Here is a 16,455-nt window from a genome sequence, read left to right as displayed (position 1 = left end):
TTACAGAAATTTGGTTTTAGAGCCGGTCCACACTAGCGCGACTTGTCAGACGACTTGTCAGCTTGACATGTCGCGCTCCCTCGCGGTCCATTGACTGCTACAGGACCCGTTCTAATAGGAGCGACACAAGTCGCTCTGACTTAGAAAAAGGGTCTTGTACTACTTCGGGGCGACCTCGGAGCGACTTGCATAGATTTCCATTATGTGAAGTCCCTGCAAGTCGCTCCGAAGTCGTGGTGCATGGTAATGCACAAGTCGCCCCCGAAGTAGTAAGGAGTCGTGTCGCCTTAGTGTGAACCGACTCTAAAACATGTTATGTTTATCAGTTTGATATGTTATGAACTAGTTTGAGTTTTCTCATATGTTTAGAGCTTAAAAATGCAAAGATTACCAAAGAAAGCTCAGTTGTACAGTGTTTGACAGTTAAAAGTAAAAGCACAGTGTCATTAATTTAAATATTCATCTTGCATGATTTTTATGATGGCTTCACAGGTCTCAGGTATGATGCGGTATAGCGACTAGGCAGAGGTTTCAGTGGTGAACTTGAGGTCTTCAAAATTTCGTCCAATTGCCAGAAAACAAAGTGTTGCTGCCAGTTTCTGCTCCGCTGTGATTCTCGGTCTTAAGACTTGTGTCTTTTTTTGTTATGAGGGGTAACACATGACTCAGGAGCAGCTGAAAGACCTCATCTGGCATCCTATGATAGTTCTGATAATCATTGGGATTGTTTTCCTTGGGCTCTTGAATCAATCTCATATGCGAGAAGTTATCATGGTTCTTTAGCCACTCTTTACTCTTTATTCTTTTGGGCACCTCTGCTTGCTGTAAAGCCATCACTCCTAGAATTGCTATGGCAATGGTCCATCATTCACTTCCATATCAAAGGTAGTGCTAATGTAGGTGAAGTTAAGGAGATGCAGGATAGTGTCCATCGTGGACAAACTTAGAGGATCAATCGTTCCTTGGAATAACTTTGTGACCTAATGTCTGCCTATGAAGATGATTGTGTTGCTCCTCTGCCTTGGATGCAATTTGCTCAAAAAAACCTTGTTAGCATATGCACCAAGAAGGCCCCCCTCTTCATTCTGTAGAGCAAGGTGTCACGTGTCACATACTGTTCCTGCAGCTGGCAAATATTGAGTGGAAAAATCTCATGACCAATAAATGTGAAACCCATTAAACTGTGTGCAAACATAAAGTGTCCATAAAACAAAGTCCGCCCGTCGGCCACACTTCCGGGTTCGCCTATCCTACACGTACCAAACACGTATCGTCACGGTCACCTGACTTTGTACACAATTTTAGGCTCCTTTTACTTCTCTGAAACGTAAGTTGTATATTTTATTGCAATAAATGAGTTTTTACCTACTACACTATATGGAGCCCTTGTTCTTCCATGTTACCCTGCCTGAGCTTGGGTCAATTTAGCATCTGCCAAAGAAGTTTGACCACACAGAGGATTTCTCCTCCATTTCCAACCAGGAAATATTCCATCATTGCCAGTGGATTTGTAAGGTAAGGGTGTATTACACCCAGAGAAGACCTCCTCTCCCTGCACTTTCCTGGGTTTTGCCTGGTGTTGGGAATTATTGTCTTCACCCCCATATAGATCATTGGGTGTTCCATTGTTTATATCCCAGGATTTAGTGGATCTGACTTCTGGATTGACAACTCATACATGTTATATGGACACTTTGTTTGCACACAGTTTGTGGATTTCACATTTATTGGTCATGAGATTTTTTTCATTTCACTTTTTAGATTGTTTTTAAGGATATTCCTTGTTATTTTATGCATTATTTTACCTGGTGCAATTCTATTGATTTATGAGTCACTTGCTATTATTTTAATATAATATTATTTTACATTTGATGTCCTCATTCACATCCACTTGATATTATCACCTTCCACGTTTTTATTGGGATATCACCGATTAGATTTAGCACAGTATCTACCTTTTCTTTTTTATCTCACTTTCTCAGTGTAATGTTCTGGTACCTCTGGTACCCTTGTTCCATATTTCTCCTTTGCTAATTGCGTCCCATCTTGTGTAACAAGAGACGCATATACCTTTAAGACCGGATGACATCATTGCAGAGCGCCGCTATGAGCGGCTATTTCAATCGCCGGCTTTCTCTCACTCATCGCTCGTTCAAACCACATGTTCACCGCACCTTCTCCTGTGAAGTCAGAGCTGCTGACGTTTCCTTTGCTGAACTGACACCGGAACCTCGCCGCTGATCCGTATCTCGCTACGGGATCACCTCTCTATCTATGGACATTGTTACTACTAACCTATCTAAGTGATAAGTACCCCACAGGGGATTCCTCACTAACCAATCTCCTACTGTCATCTACTGCAATTACCAGGACTATCTATCCATCTATTCCATACCATCTGCATAGACTGTTAGCTCTTGGGACTACCTTCAACTATCCTTGCACTAGGTTACTCTGTCTAAGTATACTCCATCTGTGTCCTCTTACCATCTGCACTATACTAGACATCAGAACCTATCTGCTTTACCATCACCTGCAACTCTCCTAATATTACTCCTAGTTATCACCAGACAACCTGTCTCTCATCTATACATTCTCATATGTTCTATCCCTCCACTAAAACATTTGATTGAGTATATGTATATTGCATAACAGGCTGTACACCGTGATGAAGTCCTGAGAGTTGGATAGGTTTATTCAACAGTATCTCTACAAGGCTACTGAGTGTGATAATTCTGCAGCTGAAAATCCATCCATTAACAAAAACGCATGAACGTTACAGATTGAACGAGCCATAAAAAAAAATATGGATTCAGCAGAATTACCCACTCATGTACTACAATTAAAACAGCAAGTAGATGCATTGATCCTTGCGCTTACAGAGGTACAAAACGAAAATCAGACCTTGAGACAGCAGGTTGGCCATCTCACACAGCTTTCTGCTACTCAGCCCCGTGAGCCTAAGATAAACCCTCCTCTAGTGTTTTCTGGTGATCGGAGCAAATTTCGTGAATTTAAAAACGCATGTCGTTTACTTTTTTTGTTAAAACCTCTAACCTACACCACTGACCAAATTAAAGTTTGTACCATCATCTCCTATTTAACGGGTGAACCCCGGGCCTGGGCAGACACTCTCTTTGAAAAGGATGATCCACTCCTTAATTCTTACCCTCTATTCCTAGCACAACTCGCTAGTTTATATGAAGACCCCAATAAGCAGAGTACCGCTGATACCCAGTTACGGGCCTTGAAACAAGGAAGGAGACCCGTTGAAGATTTCGTGGCAAATTTTAAAAGATGGTCCCCTGATTCAGGGTGGAACGACACATCTTTGAGAACGCAGTTTAGACTCGGCCTATCTGAGGCCGTTAAAGACGAGCTCGCCCGAGCGGATTTACCTGGCACTCTGGAGGGACTGATACAGACCAGTATCAATATTGACAGACGACTACGAGAAAGAAAGGCTGAGAAGATGGGCTCACCATTTTCCAGTCCTTCTCGGATGTTGCCTGCTGACCCTACTCCTATGGAGGTAGGAATGATACGCCCACCTCTGACCCTTTCTGAACGTGCCAGAAGGAAGACCGAACATCTCTGCATGTACTGCGCATCCCCGAATCATTTGATAAGCGGCTGTCCCCTTGTCCGCAGAAAAGAGGGTGAGTGTTCAAATGTCTTGCAAGGCGGACTCACAACTTCCTTTTCTAATCCTTATCTTTTTGTTCATTTAACATTGCAGTGGGACCAAACTGGGATCACCACCCAGGCTATGATCGACACAGGATCTTGTGGAAACTACATTGACATTTGTTTTGTCTCCCTTAATAAAATACCTATTGTTTCAAAACCCAAACCTGTCTCCGTTAGTTTTATTAACGGTACCCCCCTATCCTCTGGTCCTATCACCAGTCAGACACAGGCACTCCTTGTAACTGCTGATGAGTCTCATGTGGAGACCACCACCTTTGATGTGTTAACATCACCACATTTCCCAATCATTTTGGGACTTCCCTGGTTACACATACATCAACCAATCATCGATTGGAAAACAAGAACGCTAGCGTTCTCTTCTCACTATTGTGAAACGACGTGTAATCTCCCCACATATGATAGGATCCTGTCTGTAGTGCCGGATGACATTATACCCAAGTGTTATCAGGACTTATCGGAGGTTTTCCTTGAAAAAAACGCTCAAATGCTACCTCCTCATAGGGACTATGATTGTTGTATCGATCTACTCCCTAATAGCAAGTTGCCCTTCGGACATGTTTATCCTCTCTCACAGGATGAACTCTCTCATCTTAAGGAGTATCTGGATGAGAACTTGGCAAAAGGATTCATCCGACCTTCTACTTCCTCCACTGCTGCTGGACTCTTCTTTGTCCGCAATAAGGATTCTAGCCTTAGGCCTATCATTGATTTCAGACAATTAAATGCCATTACAATAAAGGATCGTTATCCTTTACCTCTTATTCCTGAACTTATCGAACAGGTGCGTGGAGCTTCTCTCTTTTCAAAATTGGACCTAAAAGGGGCATACAATTTAATTCGAATCCGTAAAGGGGATGAATGGAAGACGGCATTCAGAACCAGATACGGACTGTTTGAGTACCTTGTAATGCCATTTGGGCTATGTAATGCTCCCGCAGCCTTCCAACGGTTTATAAATGAGATATTCAGAGACTTGCTTGACGTTTGTGTTGTAGTATATTTGGACGATATACTTATCTATTCTCATTCCTTACCTGAGCACATAAAACATGTGAGACTTGTGTTGTCAAGACTACTTGCACATAACTTATATGTTAAATCAAAAAAATGTTTGTTTCATAAAGAGGAAGTACTATTCCTAGGATATATTATATCAAAAAATGGAATCAAGATGGACATGAGCAAAATATCCTGCATTCTAGATTGGCCTGTGCCAACCACTCGCAAAGCATTGCAAAGGTTCCTAGGATTCTCTAACTACTATAGGAAAGTCATTAAGAACTTCTCTGCGATTGTGAAACCTCTCACACAACTCACAAGCACGAAGAAACCATTTAATTGGTCAAAAGAAGCAGATGGAGCATTCTGTCTGCTGAAATCAAGCTTCACTACTGCCCCCATACTATGCGATCCAGACCCATCCCTTCAATACATCTTGGAGGTAGATGCGTCAAATATGGCAGTAGGAGCAGTTCTCTCACAACGACCAACAAACACCTCACCTCTTCACCCAGTTGCTTTCTTCTCAAAGTCATTAAGCAGCCCCGAGGTGAACTACCCAGTAGGAGAGAAGGAGTTATTAGCCATAAAACTGCCAATCCTGATATATACTGATCACAAAAACCTTCAATACCTTCAGACTAATAGAACTCTTTCCCACCGACAGGTTCGGTGGTCGTTATTCTTTCTGAGGTTTAATTTTTTTAGTGACTTATACGCCCGCAGACAAAAATAAAAAAGCGGATGCACTTTCACGACTAGCCGAGAAAGATTCTACCGAGGTTCCCTCAGTTCCTATAATACCACTTGAACGTATTATCGGTGTCATTCGCTCCCTGAAGGAAGAGATTTTGCACAGCATAGGACTGGACTCACCTCCACCACAACTAACTACTGACGCAGAAGGCTTCCTCTATTACAACGATAAATTATACATACCCCCTACTATGCGAACCAAAATCTTGGAATTGTCGCATGACGTACCTATGGCAGGACATATGGGTATGACTAAAACTTTAAATCTACTTACTAGGCAGTTTTGGTGGCCAGACATGAAGACAACCGTAAAAAAGTTTGTTTCATCTTGTGATACCTGTGCAAGGTCTAAAATCGACAACACGAAACCATCGGGGTTACTTTGTAGTTTACCGATACCCCAGGTTCCGTGGGAAGTGGTATCCTTAGACTTCATAGTGGAACTACCACCTTCCAAAGGATTCAACACCATCTTGGTATCAGTGGACCATCTGACCAAGATGGCACATTTTACTCCTATCCGAAGACTACCTTCGTCCAAACAAACAGCGGAATTACTTGTGAAACATGTCTTTAAGTTACATGGTATTCCAAAAACACTGCTGTCTGACCGTGGTTCACAATTCATCTCAAAGTTTTGGCTAGCTCTATGTCAGATACTACGAATAGAGCGTAAACTTACTTCTCCATACCACCCTCAGACCAACGGACAGACAGAGAGAGTGAACCAGTGCATTGAACAGTATCTGCGTTGCTATACTTCGTATCTACAGGACGATTGGGCAGATCTCCTCCCGCTGGCGGAATTCGCCTATAACAACGCGACTCATAGCACTACTAAACAAAGTCCATTTTACCTAAATTACGGGTTTCATCCCACACTCCTTCCACCGCGTATCTTGCCATCAAGTAATCCAGTGGCATCTGATTATCTTGCCCAGATAAAGGATTCTCTGGGATTACTCAACAATACCATATCACATGCTCATAGCCAACAAAAGAGGTACTACGACCTCCGTAGGAAACCCTCTCCCCAATATGCCATTGGGGATCTTGTTTGGCTTTCTACAAAAAGAGATTAAAAATCCCTAGTAAAAAACTTGGACCTCTATTTCTGGGACCTTTCCCAATAGAGAAGCTTATTGGAAAAGCTGCAGTACAACTCACATTACCAGCAGACCTCAAGATACATCCTGTCTTCCATGTGTCTCTACTGAAGCCCCATGTTCCTAACCAAGGAATAAGGCCTACTATCTCACCTCCACCTCCTGTACAAGTGGAAGGTGGAGAAGAATTTGAGATAAAAGAAATTTTGGATTCCCGTTTCAATAGAAGAAGACTCCAGTATCTTGTACGATGGAAGAACTATGGGCCCCAAGATGACACCTGGCTGGATACCTCCGATATACATGCCCCTAGACTGATTCGCAATTTCCACTCGAAATATCCAGAAAAACCAGTTCTAGAGGCCTTCCGGAGCCGGCCTTAAGGGGGGGGGTACTGTAATGTTCTGGTACCTCTGGTACCCTTGTTCCATATTTCTCCTTTGCTAAATGCGTCCCATCTTGTGTAACAAGAGACGCATATACCTTTAAGACCGGATGACATCATTGCCGAGCGCCGCTATGAGGGGCTATTTCACCGCCGGCTTTCTCTCACTCATCGCTCGTTCAAACCACATGTTCACCGCACCTTCTCCTGTGAAGTCGGAGCTGCTGACATTTCCTTTGCTGAACTGACGCCGGAACCTCGCCGCTGATCCGTATCTCGCTACGGGATCACCTCTCTATCTATGGACATTGTTACTACTAACCTATCTAAGTGATAAGTACCCCACAGGGGATTCCTCACTAACCAATCTCCTACTGTCATCTACTGCAATTACCAGGACTATCTATCTATCTATTCCATACCATCTGCATAGACTGTTAGCTCTTGGGACTACCTTCAACTATCCTTGCACTAGGTTACTCTGTCTAAGTATACTCCATCTGTGTCCTCTTACCATCTGCACTATACTAGACATCAGAACCTATCTGCTTTACCATCACCTGCAACTCTCCTAATATTACTCCTAGTAATCACCATACAACCTGTCTCTCATCTATACATTCTCATATGTTCTATCCCTCCACTAAAACATCTGATTGAGTATATGTATATTGCATAACAGGCTGTACACCGTGATGAAGTCCTGAGAGTTGGATAGGTATATTCAACAGTATCTCTACAAGGCTACTGAGTGTGATAATTCTGCAGCTGAAAATCCATCCATTAACAAAAACGCATGAACGTTACACTCAGCCTAGGATGGGCTGACTGGTGGTTGCAGCTTCAATATTCCTTTTATTATTTCTTTTCTTTTTTCAAGATGGCGCAGGGGCTATCCTTTTATATTTATAAAGAATTGCATCATTACGGAACTGGAGTAGTCTGCCTACAAGAAACACATGTTACACATATAATGTATATAAAATGTGAAAACATGTTCCCACAAGCTGCGCAAAAACACTCCATTTGCATGGTCAGGGCTACAAGCGCAATGGCAAAACACCATTAAGTTTTAAGGGTCCTCCTTAAATGATTTCTCCTCTCACATGTACAGTGCCTTGCGAAAGTATTCGGACCCCTTGAACTTTGCGACCTTTTGCCACATTTCAGGCTTTAAACATCTATATTAATAAAAGCCAAGTGTCTCTGCGTCCACACCGTCCCTGTGTCCGTGGAAATGCACTACTGCGCATGTGCCGCACGAACAGCCGTTGGGGCGCAGAGAGACTTCGGGCGGCCGGCCGGCCAGCGCTGAGGGTGGCGTTCCGATCTGTGGAGACTGCCACCCCCCGGAGTGCGGAGACTGCGGCCGGCCCGCGGCCTTTAGGAGAGGCCGGGGATCGGGCCGGCACGGGGCGCCCAGGATGATGGACACCCTACAGAGTTCCACCCTCTGTGGAGGAGGTGCCGGGAGGACTGAGGGGACGCGGGAAGCCGGGGACTGTACTGAAGAGAAGCTGCCATGACCGTGAGGTAAGTGCACGGACAGGGGGGGGGGGGGCTGGCATCTCTGCATTGATTGGGGGCATTGCTGTGGGCACTCTGCGATTGGGGGCATTGCTGTGGGCACTCTGCGATTGGGGGCATTGCTGTGGGCACTGCTGTGGGCACTCTGTGATTGGGGGCATTGCTGTGGGCACTCTGCGATTGGGGGCATCGCTGTGGGCACTCTGCATTGATGTCCCCCCCATTGCTCAGTCTAAAGAATTGCACTCAGAAAATTTTTTACTTGCTCAGCACAGTAAAAAATTAGAGGGAACATTGGCAGAATAGGTAGGGAATTTTGATAACATCATAAGGGCTGAGGCACAAGTCCTACTGCGCATGAGCGGGTGCATGCGCACCAACGGATCGGGCAGCGCCATCTCTTATAACAAACATACATCCCATCTCCATGGCACACACTGCGCCGATCGAAAATCCTATTCCCTACCCACATGCGCACGCCCACTGTCTCATTGTCGGGTCGTCGCATTGTGGGGCATGGGGATTGGATTGTTGGGTCGGTGCAGTGTCGGGTCAGCGCAGTGTGTGCCATGGAGATTGGATGGATGTTTGTTATAAGAGATCCCGCTGCCCGACCCGTTGGTGCGCATGCGCCAGTGCATGCACACTAGGACTTTTGTCTGACCCCTTACGATGCTATCATAATTCCCTACCTATTCTGCGCATGCCCAATAGGACGTGTGACGCAGGTACAAGCTGCTGCATGACGAATCCACAACTGATCTCAATCGGAAATGACGTAGATAGGGAAATCTGATGGGGTAGGGAAATCTGATAGAACACCAGGCGAAACTGTTGAAGCGGCGGATGTGGGGCAGGGAAATCTGATAGAACACCAGGCGAAACTGTTGAAGCGGCAGGTGTGCGCGGGCACGCGGCGGATGTGCGCTCGCGCGGACTTACTGCTAAGCGGCAGCGGGTGTTTTTCAAGTGGCGGTGGGTGAGCGATGTCACACGAGAGCCGCTCGGTCAGCTCTGCGCATGTCCCCGAAGTTGCTAGGGCAACAGGGACGCTATGTGCAGAGCTGGCTACGTCATGCGGCTCTCGCGTTGTTAGAAAAGAAGAACGAGATAAGCGAGAGCCGCTCAGTCAGCTCTGCGCATGTCCTCGACGTTGCTAGGGCAACAGGGACGCAGAGCTAACAGAGGCTCTCGCTTAACTGTAACAAGTCTGTTTTTACAAATGTTTGACCACATATGTTCTAGCGCCTGTTAATTTAACGGGCTTAATGTCTAGTAAAGATATAAAACTGTAATTTTTTGCGAAGAATCAACAACAAGTGGGACACAGTCATGAAGTGGAACTAAATTTATTGGATATTTCAAACTTTGTTAACAAATAAAAAACTGAAAAATTGGGTGTGCAAAATTATTCAGCCCCTTTACTTTCAGTGCAGCAAACTCTCTCCAGAAGTTCAGTGAGGATCCCTGAATGATCCAATGTTGACCTAAATGACTAATGATGATAAATAGAATCGACCTGTGTGTAATCAAGTCTCCGTATAAATGCACATGCACTGTGATAGACTCAGAGGTCCGTTTAAAGCGCAAAGAGCATCATGAAGAACAAGGAATTCACCAGGCAGGTCCAAGATACTGTTGTGGAGAAGTTTAAAGCTGGATTTGGATACAAAAAGATTTCCCAAGCTTTAAACATCCAAAGGAGTACTGTGCAGGCGATAATATTGAAATGGAAGGAGTATCAGACCACTGCAAATCTACGAAAACCTGGCCGTCCCTCTAAACTTTCAGCTCATACAAGGAGAAGACTGATCAGAGATGCAGCCAAGAGGCCCATGATCACTCTGGATGAACTGCAGAGATCTACAGCTGAGGTGGGGGCCTCTGTCCATAGGACAACAATTAGTCGTATACTGCACAAATCTGGCCTTTATGGAAGAGTGGCAAGAAGAAAGCCATTTCCTGAAGATATCCATAAAAAGTGTTGTTTAAAGCCACCTGGGAGACACACCAAACATGTGGAAGAAGGTGCTCCGGTCAGATAAAACCAAAATCGAACTTTTGGCAACAATGCAAAACGTTATGTTTGGCGTAAAAGCAACACAGCTCATCACCCTGAACACACCATCCCCACTGTCAAACATAGTGGTGGCAGCATCATGGTTTGGGCCTGCTTTTTTTCAGTAGGGACAGGGAAGATGGTTAAAATTGATGGGAAGATGGATGGAGCCAAATACAGGACCATTCTGGAAGAAAACCTGATGGAGTCTGCAAAAGACCTGAGACTGGGACGGAGATTTGTCTTCCAACAAGACAATGATCCAAAACATAAAGCAAAATCTACAATGGAAGGGTTCACAAATAAACATATCCAGGTGTTAGAATTGCCAAGTCAAAGTCCAGACCTGAATCCAATCGAGAATCTGTGGAAAGAACTGAAAACTGCTGTTCACAAACGCTCTCCATCCAACCTCACTGAGCTTGAGCTGTTTTGCAAGGAGGAATGGAAAAAATGTCAGTCTCTCGATGTGCAAAACTAATAGAGACATGCCCCAAGCGACTTACAGCTTTAATCACAGCAAAAGGTGGCGCTACAAAGTATTAACTTAAGGGGGCTGAATAATTTTGCACGGCCAATTTTTCAGTTTTTTATTTGTTAAAAAAGTTTGAAATATCCAATACATTTTGTTCCACTTCATGATTGTGTCCCACTTGTTGTTGATTCCTCACATAAAATTACAGATTTATATCTTTATGTTTGAAGCCTGAAATGTGGCAAAAGGTTGAAAAGTTCAAGGGGGCCGAATACTTTTGCAAAGCACTGTACATATAGGAAAACAAAGGGGAATCCACTAGTGCAATACAGTTTTAAAACTTCCAATTTTATTGTAAAAAAATAGTAGTTGCACTCACATAAAACCAACATCAACAGCGCATGTAAAATAAGTTACATAGTTACATAGTTAGTGAGGTTGAAAAAAGACATCAGTCCATCCAGTTCAACCTATGATGTGTGTGTGTGTTTGCTTTTAACTGTACATTGTATACCCCTGTATGTTGTGGTCTTTAAGGTGTCCATCCAATAGTTTTTTGAAACTATCAATGCTCCCCGCTGATACGACTGCTTGTGGAAGAGAATTCCACATCCTTACCGCACTTACAGTGAAGAACCCCTTACGCACTTTAAGGTTAAACCGCCTTTCCTCAAGTTTTAGTGAGTGGCCACGTGTCTTATTGTATCTCCTTTCTTTGAATAGTTTGTTCCTTATGCTAGGGTCGCCAGTACAGTATTTGTACATTGATATCATATCCCCCCTCAATCGTCTCTTCTCCAGAGAGAATAGGTTCAGTGCTTGTAGTCTTTCCTCATAGCTGATGTCCTCCATTCCCCTAATTATTTTTGTTGCCCTTCTCTGGACTTTCTCCAGTTCCAGCACATCCTTCCTGAGGACTGGTGCCCAGAACTGGACAGCATACTCCAGATGTGGCCGGACCAGAGTCTTGTAAAGTGGAAGAATAATCTCTTTATTTCTGGAGTGAATCCCCTTTTTTATACAACCCAGTATTCTGTTGGCTTTGCTTGCGGCGGCTTGGCATTGCATGCCACTGCCAAGCCTGTTGTCTACCAGTACCCCCAGGTCCCTTTCCATCCTAGACTCACCCAGAGGTTCCCCCCCTAGTGAGTAGCTTGCTTTCTGGTTTCTGGCCCCCAAGTGCATTACTTTACATTTTTCTACATTAAATCTCATCTGCCATGTAGTTGCCCACCCCGTTATTTTGTTCAGGTCTGCTTGCAAGATTTCCACATCCTGCATAGAAGATATTGGCATGCCTAATTTAGTACCATCTGCAAATACTGAGATTGTACTAGATATCCCCTCCTCTAGATCATTTATGAATAAATTAAACAGGATTGGTCCCAGGACAGAACCCTGGGGGACCCCACTTTCCACACCCGCCCAATCCGAGTACTCCCCATTAATCACCACCCTCTGTACTCTCCCCTGGAGCCAGTTCTCTATCCAGGTACTCACCTTATGGTCCATACCTACCTTCCTTAGTTTGTACAGTAAGCGTTTGTGGGGAACGGTGTCAAAGGCCTTTGCAAAGTCCAGATACACCACATCCACAGGCTTACCTTTATCTAAGTGGCAGCTCACTTCATCGTAGAAGGTTAATAGATTGGTTTGGCACGAACGATTTTTCATGAATCCATGCTGATTACTACTTATAATACCGTTTTCATTACTAACGTCTTGTATGTGGTCCCTTATCATCCCCTCCAAAATTTTGCAGACTACTGATGTTAGGCTGACCGGCCTATAGTTACCCGGGATATATCTCGGCCCCTTTTTAAATATTGGTACCACGTTGGCTTTTTTCCAATCAGCTGGCACCATACCCATCCGTAAACTATCCTTAAAGATCAAGAATAATGGTCTGGCAATCACCTGGCTGAGCTCATTAAGAACCCTTGGGTGCAAGCCATCCGGTCCCGGGGATTTATTTATGTTAAGTTTCTCTAGTTTAGCTCTAAGTCTATCCTCTGTTAGCCATGGCGGCACTTCCTGAGGTGTATTATTTAGTTCGGCCCTACAAGCTGGGTTCGTGTAGCCCCCCGATTCCTTTGTGAAGACTGAAGAAAAGAAATTATTTAACACTTCCGCCTTTTCTCTGTCCTCTGTGGCCATTTTTCCTTTATCATCTTTTATGTGGCCAATGTGCTCTGGCCTCGCTTTCCTACTGTTTATATACTTAAAGAACTTCTTGGGGTTCTTTTTACTCTCCTCCGCTATATGTCTCTCGTGTTCTATTTTAGCCGCCCTGATAAGGGGTTTGGGGTTTCCCCTATGTCCTCACCAACTAAACGCTAGTGGGCTGGACATGGAGAAACCGCCGCCGCTCACCCAATCACTTCTCCTGTCTGCCGCGTAGCCACGCCCTAACGTTTCGTCACTCCGACTTTGACAAAGTTGATGTTGGTTTTATGTGAGTGCAACTATGCCAATACTTAAACACTGGGGGAAGGGGAGAATTTAGGAGAGGAGTCTCTGCTTGCCTACATACAGTATCTCACAAAAGTGAGTACCTCCCTCATATTTTTGTAAATATTTTATTATATCTTTTCATGTGACAACACTGAAGAAATTACACTTTGCTACAATGTAAAGTAGTAAGTGTACAGCTTGTATAACAGTGTAAATTTGCTGTCTCCTCCAAATAACTCAACACACAGCCATTAACGTCTAAACTGCTGGCAACAAAAGTGAGTACACCCCTAAGTTAAAATGTCCAAATTGGGCCCAAAGTGTCAATATTTTGTGTGGCCACCCTTTTTTTTCCAGCACTGCCTTAACACACTTGGACATGGAGTTCACCAGAGCTTCACAGGTTGCCACTGGAGTCCTCTTCCACTCCTCTAGCTTCTGTTTGAGGATGCCCCACAGATGCTCAATAGGGTTTAGGTCTGGAGACATGCTTGGCCAGTCCATCACCTTTACCATCAGCTTCTTTAGCAAGGCAGTGGTCGTCTTGGAGGTGTGTTTTGGGTCGTTATGATGTTGGTATACTGCCCTGCGACCCATTCTCTGAAGGGAGGGGGATCATGCTCTGCTTCAGTATGTCACAGTACATGTTGTCATTCATGGTTCCCTCAATGAACTGTAGCTCCCCAGTGCCAGCAGCACTCATGGAGCCCCAGACCATGGCACTCCCACCACCATGCTTGATTGTAGGCAAGACACATTTGTCTTTGTACTTCTCACCTGGCTGCCGCCACACACGTATAGCACCATCCTAGGTAGGTGCTAGGTAGGTAAAACCTAGTGTCTCTATCTGCTTATCAGGGAAGCCTGATTGTATGTTAGGCCTGTTGCATGTGTCCATGTGTGATCCATCTGGCCTGAGGGAGTGTCCCCACTGTATCCAATAGGGGAGCCTGTTGGACAGTGGAGGAAACACAGCCAGTGACACACAGGCTTTTGTAACTATCCCAGTGGGTTGGCACAAACAGTGGTGCACCCTGGGATATGTTATAAAAGCCAAGGGCACATGTGACAGGGTGACTTTGGGAGGAAGCCAGGTCCCAGAAGGAGGGTGACATCTGTCTCTCCTTCTGCTGCAGTGGATGGTGGTCACAGGCATTCGGCCTTGTGAGCCAGGAGTGTGGAGCTGAGCCAGGAGGTCCAGTGTATGCTGACTAGTGGAGTTGGAGGCAGAGCAACCTTGGGAAAAACAGTGTCTGTGAGTACCGGGAAGCTTGCCGGGGGTCTGCCCAGGAAGGGGACCCCACTCCAGTGGAGAGTCAGTGGACAGGTGTCAGCACACTCAGCAAGTGAGAAAGGGGGAGCCAAGTTAGAACGCTGAAGAGTGATTCAAATGGGAACACATTATCTATCTTCACTTCAGCTGCAAAATGAAGCAGCGGCCTTGCCGCAGACTACAGCTAGTTGTCCTTAAGATTGTGCATAGTTCATAGTTGAAGTTTCCCACTCATCCCTTTGGTATCCCAGTTCCAAATAAAAACACAAAAAAAACAACATCCCCTGGATTGATTATTGACTAAGTCAAGGACTTTCAATGCTAATTATCTGCTACCAGTTGCTAAGGGTAACCCAGGGGAAACCAGAAAGTGTAATACTCAGCAGTCCTCTAGGGGGCAGTGCTACATTTGGGGGCTCGTCCGGGATATCGCCCTGGGTTACCGGAATGGTTGCTAACAGCGATGGCCGAAGAAAACTTCCAGAAATGTAATTTTCCTCTCAAGAACTGTGTTCTAATGCTTAAGAGAAGTGTGAGGCCTGCTCTACAGGAGATAGGGAGAATGGGATGAACAATCAAATGCACAGTGATGGTTGCCCATGGCAACGGAAGAATTTTTGTCAGAATTGCAAATTGTCTGATCAATAATGTGCTGGAGAGCGGGAGAAATGCATCTTGCTGTACAAATGGACTGTGTCTGCTTAACAGTAGAAGGTGCAAGTGTGGACAGAGAAAATGGCGGCCCAGAGCACGTGGATCGATGTGCTGGGGGCCATGTGTGTGCCGGAGTTATACAGGAAAATGTTGACCGTGCATCCAATGACAGTGGGACATTCTTCCAAAATAGTGGCAAAGTGGATGCTGTAAAGAAAATTGTTGACCATGCATTTAATGACAGTGGGACATTTTTCCAATACAGTATGGCAAGTCTTGCCTGTACAAGTGCTGTGAATAGGAGTGGCGACCATGCAATGCCTGACAGCGGGACAGTTTTACTACATAGCAAAGAGGGCCAGCTGGCTCAGAGTGATGGAGGTGCAGCTGGGGCCCTGGTACAGACAAGGATGACGGATGCCTGCCAGCTGAGAGGCACGGTCGGCTTTACAGTAACTTCCAAGAGGCCTGAGCTGAGAAGGAGCAGCATCGGAAGGGTTACTGTACCGCGCAGGAAAACACGTGCTGGAGAGATCTGCCTAGCAGTAAGAGCCACCGCCAATTTGGAGTCACGGGCAGAGACGCAGCTCACGCAGAGCCAATCTGGGGAAGGAAGGAGAGTTGAAATTACTTCCACCTCTGGGTGGGACAGAGAGGAGACACATGTGCAGAGAAGCAAGATGGCGAATCCCGGAGTGAGCCGGAGCACAGAGGCTATCCCATGTGCTGGCGGAGAATCTGCTGAGCAGACCGGAGAGAGCCGAAAACATCAATTCTGTGGGATACAGGGATGCAGATTGTGCCCAACGGGAGACTGGCGTTGTGCACAGAAAGAGGCGTGAAGCATTTGGGCCTGGTATGCCGTCAGTGTCTGAATGTGACCATGCAAATGCAGGTGTGGGGCCAGTGTGGGCATTGCAGCAATCTGCTGCTGCAGGCGGAAGAGAATGGAGGTTGGCCCAGAAGGTTGAATGTGTCTTGGGAGACCAGGGTCACTCAGGCCCTGTCGGCTGCAAAGTCGGGGCCTTTCACAGGCCGAGGAAGAGGAGTGCTGAG

Source organism: Pelophylax lessonae (genome assembly GCF_965119305.1).
Source record: "Pelophylax lessonae genome assembly, chromosome: 3".
NCBI lineage: Eukaryota > Metazoa > Chordata > Amphibia > Anura > Ranidae > Pelophylax > Pelophylax lessonae.
The sequence above is the reverse complement of the archived record's forward strand: the minus strand, read 5'-3'. Positions refer to the sequence as shown.